Source organism: Lichenostomus cassidix, chromosome 20 (genome assembly GCF_008360975.1).
Source record: "Lichenostomus cassidix isolate B80296 chromosome 20, HeHo_3.0, whole genome shotgun sequence".
Lineage (NCBI taxonomy): Eukaryota > Metazoa > Chordata > Aves > Passeriformes > Meliphagidae > Lichenostomus > Lichenostomus cassidix.
The window spans coordinates 10685280-10693608 of record NC_139500.1 but is presented as its reverse complement, the minus strand read 5'-3'; positions in this window follow the sequence as shown (position 1 = coordinate 10693608).

Sequence of the window (8329 nt, the reverse complement as noted above, 5' to 3'; positions counted from 1 at the left end):
TTGGGACAGTTAGCAGCTATCCCTGGGGCGCAGCAGAAGCTGAGAAGCTGAGCTAAAAGCACACCTTAATGATGTACCCTTGTGCATCCTTTCAAACACCTGCATCTTAATTACTTCAGAGAACAAATTCCTGATGCTGAAAATGCAGCTAACCCAGCTGGGGTGTCTTTCATGCCTTCCCAGCTCATTTTGCCACTGGTTCCTTCAAAGCAAACCATAAAGCCAAAAGCATTTCCTTTAATGCACTTGATGGGGGTTTGATGTGAGTGGTGGGCTCTTTCATCTGCTGCTTCTTCTGAAAAGGGTGCAGATAAAAGGATGAAAGGAGGAGGAATCCTCATGGAATGTACTTATTGCTCCTGGAGCTTCCCTTGCTCGGCACTCTCTCCATCAGCACAGCCCACGAGTTCCCATGTCACACCTCAGCTCCAGGACTATCCTGGTGGCCTTGGGATCCTCTGTTTCATCCAGCTGGGACAGCAATAGCACAGGAGGATAGGAACAGGGCCATCTTGCTCAGACCAGTTCCCAAGCATCTCTGGTTATTGTGGCAGAGGTATCCAGGGGTTTGGGGCACCATGGTCTCACTCCAAGCTGGGTCAGACTTGTTCTACAAGAAACCATTCCATTAGAGGTGGTTTTGATTTCTTTTTTATCACTTCTAATCTCATGACTTGAAGACCCAGGGCTTTAATGAGGGCTAAGACCTGAGGTGATAGGTGAGAATGCTGTCAACTCTCAATTTGTCTTCCCCTTCTTGTCCTTCTCTTCCCTCTCCTGTTTGTTCCTGTGGTTCCTTGTATGGCTTCTTGTAGAACAAAGAAGCAGCACTGCTGTTGAAAAGTGAAAAAAAATCTGGTTTGACTTAAAAATCTTTTGTTATTGCAAGTGAAACAGAGAGATAAATATATTATAAATATATTTCATTTAGGTTTTATCACTACAACTCACTCTGACATTTACATTGCATTAAAGTTTTATTATTAATACTGTGCTGCTACATAATATTTAATACAAAAATTAAATATATATTTTTAAGTTAATACTTCATATGCCCAAGTCCAAATGGCAAAATCTTTTTTCTCCATCAAAGATAAAAGCACCCAGCACTAATTAAAAGTGATCTGATGCTTCTGAGGCTCAGGACCAAGAGCAGCACCAAATAAGCCCCTTGGAAATAAATTGCAGTGATGCCAGTAATGTTTGGAAGAGCATCTCAGGGCTCCTCACTGCCCTGCACTGATGTGGGGAGCAGGTAGAAGCTGACCCTGGTTGCTCTCACACCTCTGAGCACCACATGCTGGGAAAGCAGAGCAGGAGCAGAAATGAACATGTGGAGAAGTGGGATGAGCAGGGATGGTAGATGGTATTTTGCAGGAGAAACATCAGCTGTGAGAATGAGTCAATCCAGCCAAGGCTCAGCAGGACTGGGCTGTCCATGGGAGGGGTTGGGAGGCCAGGGAAGGGAGAGCTGGGGTGTGGACTAAACGCCATCTCTGTCCCCATCACCTCACCACTGATGTGAATTTCTGAGCCATTCCCACTAATAAGGCAAGCATCTACACAAGGAATCCAGAATAAAGCTCAATCCTACAGCAAACCCACCCTGGAGCCCCCAGGCTGCATTTGGGGTCACTCAGCAGGGGCAGGCAGGACCAAGAACACCCTGGCCAGAGGCTCCTTCCCCCAGGGAGGACCTGCAGACTCCACAGCTCCCCTCTCCCCTCAAGCTCCTGTTCCTCCACCACCTCTGCTTAATTAGAGGCCAGCTTTGAACTGCCTGTGTAGAAACAGACCTAATCTTCAAACTGAATCTATTTAATGGGCCTGATCTCCATACTGGCTGTGTCTGAGGCCCTGGATTTCAAAGCAGCTCCACTTAACGGGACTTTGTCTGGGAGCTGCAACCATGTAATAGGGCCTGGTTTTACACCAGGAGTGTTTAATAGGATCTGATGTTTAAAGTGCATGTAGCTAATTGGACCTAATCTCACAACCCTCCTTTCCTCCCTCTCTCATGATGTTTTTTTCTCCTCCTTTGCTGCTGTCCCTGCTCTCCAAGAGTAGCCAAAATGTTCTGGTTTCAAGAAATGTAACTAATTGTCTGAAACAACAAATTCCTTTGGCTCGTCATTTATGAAAAAGGAAAACCCTACATATATATTTTTTTCAATCACCCCTTCTTCACAAAGTTGAGGCAAGAGGAGTCAGCATCTCTTTCAAGCAAGGGAGCCACAAAATGCACACTCACAGTGTTTCTAGAGCAACTCTGAACAGTGCCCTGCCCACCTACATCCAAGTCTCAGATGTGCCCACCTGGAAGGACAGCAAACCTGTGCCTCAGTTGCCCCTGTCCTCACTCCCTGTAGTGCTCTGAGAGAGCAAGAACAAGAGGTATTTGTACTTTGTGGTCCATTATTTTAGGACCTTTCAGCAATACTCCTCAGACCCAAGAGAAAAACATCCTTGACCACAACTGACCAAGAGAAACTAAAGCAGAGAGAAAGCAGGGACTGTTCTCAGCAGAGAAGCTTTGGCTGCCCCATCCCTGGAAATGTTCAGGGTCAGGCTGGATGGGGCCCTGAGCTACCTGGGCTAAGAGAAGTGTCCCTGTCCATGGCACTAGGGTTGGAACAAGAGGATCTTTAAGATCCTTTCCAACCCAAACCATCCTATGGTTGGAAGGGTGAGGAAGGATGGAATATGCAGATCCTGCAGAGCCTGAGAGAGAGGACATCTCACACCTCCAGCCCCTCGGGTGATTGATGAACCTTCCCCAGGAACATCTCCCTCTCCCTGTGGCAGCTCCAGCAGCATCCCAAGCAGGGGGTTGGACACCCACATCTGCCTCATGCTGCACCTCCACCATCCTTCACTACTGCCAGCTATTCCTGTGGAATCAATCCACCCTGGTTTATTTGCAGCTGAATCCAGCTCTGGCACTGCCCTGAGATTTATGCTCCACACAAGCAGTGACAGACAGCAGGGTTGGGAGGTTAAGGAAGCAATATTTCCCGAATTTGCATAAAACAAGGGCATTTCATAATTTAGCTGATGCAGATTTGGATAAGATGAAATTGTTGGCCATTCTATAATTAGATGGCTAATCATAAAATAACCTTTGCGAGTCATCAAAAACCATTATTATACAAATGAATTCCTGCTTGGTACTAAACTTATTTTACCCTCGTCCTTGAGGACCAGAGACAGTAAAAGACGACCTTTTTTTGGGTAGAATTCATTCTGCAGCCAGCCCCACGGTTTTACTATGTTTTATGGATCACAAATGCTCAATCAATAATGCAGTGCTTTCGGGAATGATGTTCTCTCTCATGTCTCTCTGTCTGGAATTGTTTGGCTGGCTGCTCACAAATCTTTGGACGTGGATTCATTGTTCTGGAGTTACCCTTCCCTGTATCTCAGGGCAGATCCATCAGCTGGGCTGGAAGGAGGGGGAAGGTTTGTTGGGGTAAAAAGAGACGTCATGGCAAGCAGGTAGAATCATTGCTCTGGGTTTGCTGGTCGGCTTGTCAGGTTAATGAATGGCCCTGGAAAACCATTAGGTATGCAGCTGCTGGAAGATCCCTTCTTCAGCAAATAAAAACAAAGCTGAAGCATCTCTTCCCACTTGTCAGTGCTGCTTTTCTCAGAAAACAAGGGTGAGAAAGGCAGTTGCTTCTCCCTTCAAGCCCAGGATCCCTGTGAATCTCAGTCCTGGGTGTGGAGATGATGTTTTCCAGAAAATCAAGTTTGCCTCCCCAGGGTTTTCCCTTCAGCAGCACCTCAGGCTCCTGTCACCACACTCATCCCAGCACCAACAACTTCTACTGCTCAGACTTTGCTTCAGGATCAAAGCTTGAGGGAAAGAAGCACTTAGAACAGGCACAGCTGTCTGGAGATGGGGAAAATGAGGAGAAAATGGTTGGACATTTTTAAATCTGGACGCAAAGCAACAGCCATGGTCTGCAGGGCAGCACTGCCCAGGAAACATGGTGAGAACTTCCCTAGGAATTATCACTGTAAAACAGAATTCAGCCCTGCAACACATCAGACAGGCAATTCATAAAATAACACGAGGCTTTGGGGGCTGGGCCATCTCACCCCAGTGCCATCAGTTACCTGATAATACTAAACTCTTATTTTTGTCCTAAATAAGAGGGATTGAATAAACTAGGGCAGGTGGTGGGAGAAGGGGATTAAGTCCATAAACTTTTTTTTTTTTTTAAGACAAAAACCCTACTTTAATATGTGGGTCATCCATCATTTACTGCCACACACCTGCCTACATCTGCACACTGCAGCTCAGACATGCATATGATCCTCCTCTAAACCTGCTGCTAATCCTAAAATCCTAAAAACTGTTGACCCATCATTATTAATTAGCTTGCTTACCAAAGCACACAAGGAAGATGATCATGTTATTAATTTCTGTGCTACCTGCTGTGGTGCCATCTTGGGCAGGGGGAGCCTGACAGAAAGGCTATGGAAGGATTTCCCTGCCACAGCTCCCCTCAGCACTCCAGGGATCATCTGCTCACCCAGAGCAGAATTCCAGCTAGGAACACCCCAGTGCAGGACAGTGTGTCACCATAGCAAGTGTATAATAAACATAATTATAGAAGAAACTTATGATTATTCAGAAGGGTATGTGGGCAGCAGCAAGCAATACATGATGGAAAAGCATTTCACAAAGTGCAGCAGAGCTCTCCAGATCTCCTAGATCCATATTTGATGAGAGGAACAGACGGAGGCAGCAGCAGAGGGTCCAACAGAGCTCCCTCTTTAACCTCAGTCCTGCCACCAAAAGCTCTGCATAAGCAGGGTTTGCCGACACCTCCTGCTATGAATGCGTCTGAGTGTCACAGACCTGATGGCACCCAGCTGTTTCCTCCCAGATTTCTTTCTAGAAATTCACTTTTTCCTGAGAAAAAGACGCGCTGGTGCCTTCTCACCTGGCTTTGCCTGTCCCACCACCCAGCAGAGACACCCTGGTGGGGTGCAGGATGAGCAAAGCACAGGCAGCAGCAGACGGGAGGACACTCAGCACACCAGGGAGGACAGCAGTTCTGTCACACTGCTCCAGCCCTGGCTGGGAGCCCAGCTGGCCACTCTGGACCACTTTTTGGCTGTGGCCTGAGCTGCCTACGAGCCCAGGCAGGCTGGTGTTGCGTTGGATTCCCATTATTCCTGGCTTGGGTGCTGGGAAGCAGCACAGACACACACACTGCACCACCCCGGGCTGATGGGAATGCCTGGGGCATGTTTCCTAACGGAGCTATTAGGGATTTAAATGATAGCATTTTCCAAGCACTTGCAGCAAGATGTTTTCAAAAGCCCCGTGTGCTAAGCCTTTGCTGAATAGCTGAATGATCTCTTGCAGAGATGGGGACACAGAAAGGAGGAATTTAGTTGATTCCTTATCAGCAATACCTAAAATTACTTTTTTCTTTCTTTTCATGAGGAGGACATATCCTTAGAAAGAGCAGTTTTGCCTTCCTATCCAATGAAGAGCTGGAGCCCTTTGTCCTTACTGCATCATCCCACCCTGACCTGGCTCCTTCTCCATCCCCCAAAGTCCATCTGGTGTCCTGGAATCATCCTTGGCCCAGTGCTGTGGCCACAGGGGCAGCAGAGAACAGCCAGGCCAGAGTCAGAGGGACACCAGCAAAACCCCAACAAGAATTAAAAAAACATGAGGGAGTTAAGGAAGGTTTTTCATTTCAATGTGGCTTGTCCTGATAGCAGAGGAAACCCAGCAGGTCTCCAGCCAGCCTCAGAATGCTCAAAACACCCACGACAGACACAGCATGGCCTTTTATCAAACAGAGAAATGCTCACCTCCCTCCACTTTATCTCAAAAGACACCTCTCGAGGTCACCTACCCAGAGAAGGCCACAGGAGGAGCTACACAAACATGTTATGCTCCGAGTGGCTTTTCTGACAAAAATACCACCTGTGAGTCCCCTGCCTGACCCCAAAGTGGGGCAAGCTGCATGGGGACAGCTGGCAGCACCCAGAGAGCATCTCCCAGGCTTTTGCAGCTCCCCAAGCCATCCTCCCTCGGGTCACAGCCTCTGCCTGGGCACAGAGAAACAGCACAGCACCACATCAGGCCTTTGCCCTCACAGTGTCACTGTTTTGGATGCACAGAAGGGGGATCTGGCTGGGTTTGACCTGGAAAATATCTGCACACCAGTCTGGAGGGAAGTGCTTTGTGAGAATATTGTTGATGTGGTGGGTGAAATAAGAGCCACAAACAGCAGTCTGGGCAGGGCTGAGGGCTGGGAGTGATCAGCCCCAGGTCTTTGGCCAGGAGCTTCCCAGGAATTGCCCTCCCTGCTGCTCCTCCCCGTGCAGACCATCCAGCACACTGGGAAGAGCTCTTGATTTCATGGACAAGTATTTATAAGAAGCTCACACTGGAGCCTGTGCTTCACCTCCCTGTTTTATTTTTAATCTCCGTTTCATAGAGCTCTGACAATTCTTTCAAGGTTCCCATGAATGATCTTTATCCCTTTTGCAGCTCATACCAATGCTGTGAATAAAATCCCTGGGTGGCCCTGAAAGAAGAAGAGAAAAGGGATGACATTTGAAGTGAAATAAGAAACTGTAAAGAGAATATATTTTTAAGGAAAACTCCCAATTCTAACCCCAGCAAGCCGTAAACAAGCGTGTTTGGCATCTGTAGATCCCAAAACCCAGTGCAGGGAGAGGTAAAAACAGAGATGGAGGGGGTTATCTGCAGTTCATAGGCAGAGGGACTGGGGTTCTAAGGAGGGGAAGGTCTGAACTGCACGTTTTGTGTCTCTCACAAGGCAGGGAATGACCCTGAGGTCAGCTCGAGCACAGAAGTGATGACACAAGAATCAGACCACAGGAAAGCTGCCAAAAGCAGAGATCCTGACCTGCCCTACCCCCAGTGAGCCTCCAAACCCCATTTTTAACTCTTCTCCAGGCAAGCACAGACCTTTTCCACAGGCAGTTTTGGGGCATTTCTTCTCTTGAGCCACACATTCCTGGAGCAGGGCAGCTTATTTCACCTGAGTCCTTCCACCCACCTGCATCCTCATCCTGCCCTCCCCACTCCTCACCACTTCCCATCCTCCCGGGGCCTCAAAGCCATGGACCAGCCAGTGCCTCTGACCCACCTGGTCAGAGCAGAGAGAAGGATGATGGTTGTGTTAATTGTCCGAGATGGGTCTGAAATGTGTGTCACTCCCCGCTTTGCTAGCGAACAGGAGGGAGTTTGCCTCCCCTGCTTCCCTCCTGCCTTTCCCAGCGCTCCAGGAGGGAAAGGATGTGCTGCTTCGGGCTCAGCCAGCTCCTCCACGGCGTGGCAACACTCCCCCTTAGTGGCAGGAGCCGAGAATCATCCTTCAAACCAGAAATAACCCTAAAAAGGCACAAAACGAGCTCCTGGCTCAACACAGAGCCGGCTGGGTGTTAATCCAACTGTGTTACCACGGCGTGGGACTTGCTGCAGCACTGGAAAAAAGATGCCTGGCATCCAGGGAGGGGGAAAAAGATTTTCTTGCTGCCAATGGAAGGATGCTGTGTGCTCCCCTGAAGGCAGAGCAGGGTGGGGTTTGCAGGAGGGGTCAGGCAGGCTCCTCACATATTCCCTTGGCCACAGGGAATATGGAATTGTGGGCTGGGAGGGAGCCAGGGGCAGGATAGCCATGGCAGGGAGAGCTCCAGAGAGCTGCAGCTGCAGGGATTATTAGGCAGAAATTAATCTGTAAAGAAAACTTAGCAACAGTTAGAGCAAATATTGATTTTGTGTTTGTCTGCTTCTGCAGGGCCTGAGAGATGGCAGATTTAGACATTAACTGGGCTGTTTTGGCTTAATTCAAACCTCGATTTACACTGACCCTGGGAATAGACGAGTACATCAGCAGAATTGAATCTAAAGTAATTTTTTCCCCTCTTATCTAGTTCTTTTCTGCAGATCTGACAGCAATTTTGGCACCTGTAACCTGCTGTATAATTACAGATAACTTGCTTTATTTTTACAGCCAGGCTCTGGGCTCACCCTTCCCCAGTGGACACTTCCAGCAGTCCAGTGCCCCTGGCTGAACTCAGGACAGGGCACAGCAGATTGGCAGCAAAAAAAACTCCCAAAAAAATCCCAAATCACACCTTGAAAGACACCATTGCTGTGCAAGGCATCCCATCCCCTGGGCTTGCTGCCTTTTTTGGAGTCAAACCTTTGGGTGAGATTTCCAAAAGTGAACAAATTTTGAAAACTCAAAGGGGGATTTAGGAATGTAACATCTATTTATCTTCCTACAACATCTATTGAGTATTTTAGGAAAACTAAACCAAACCT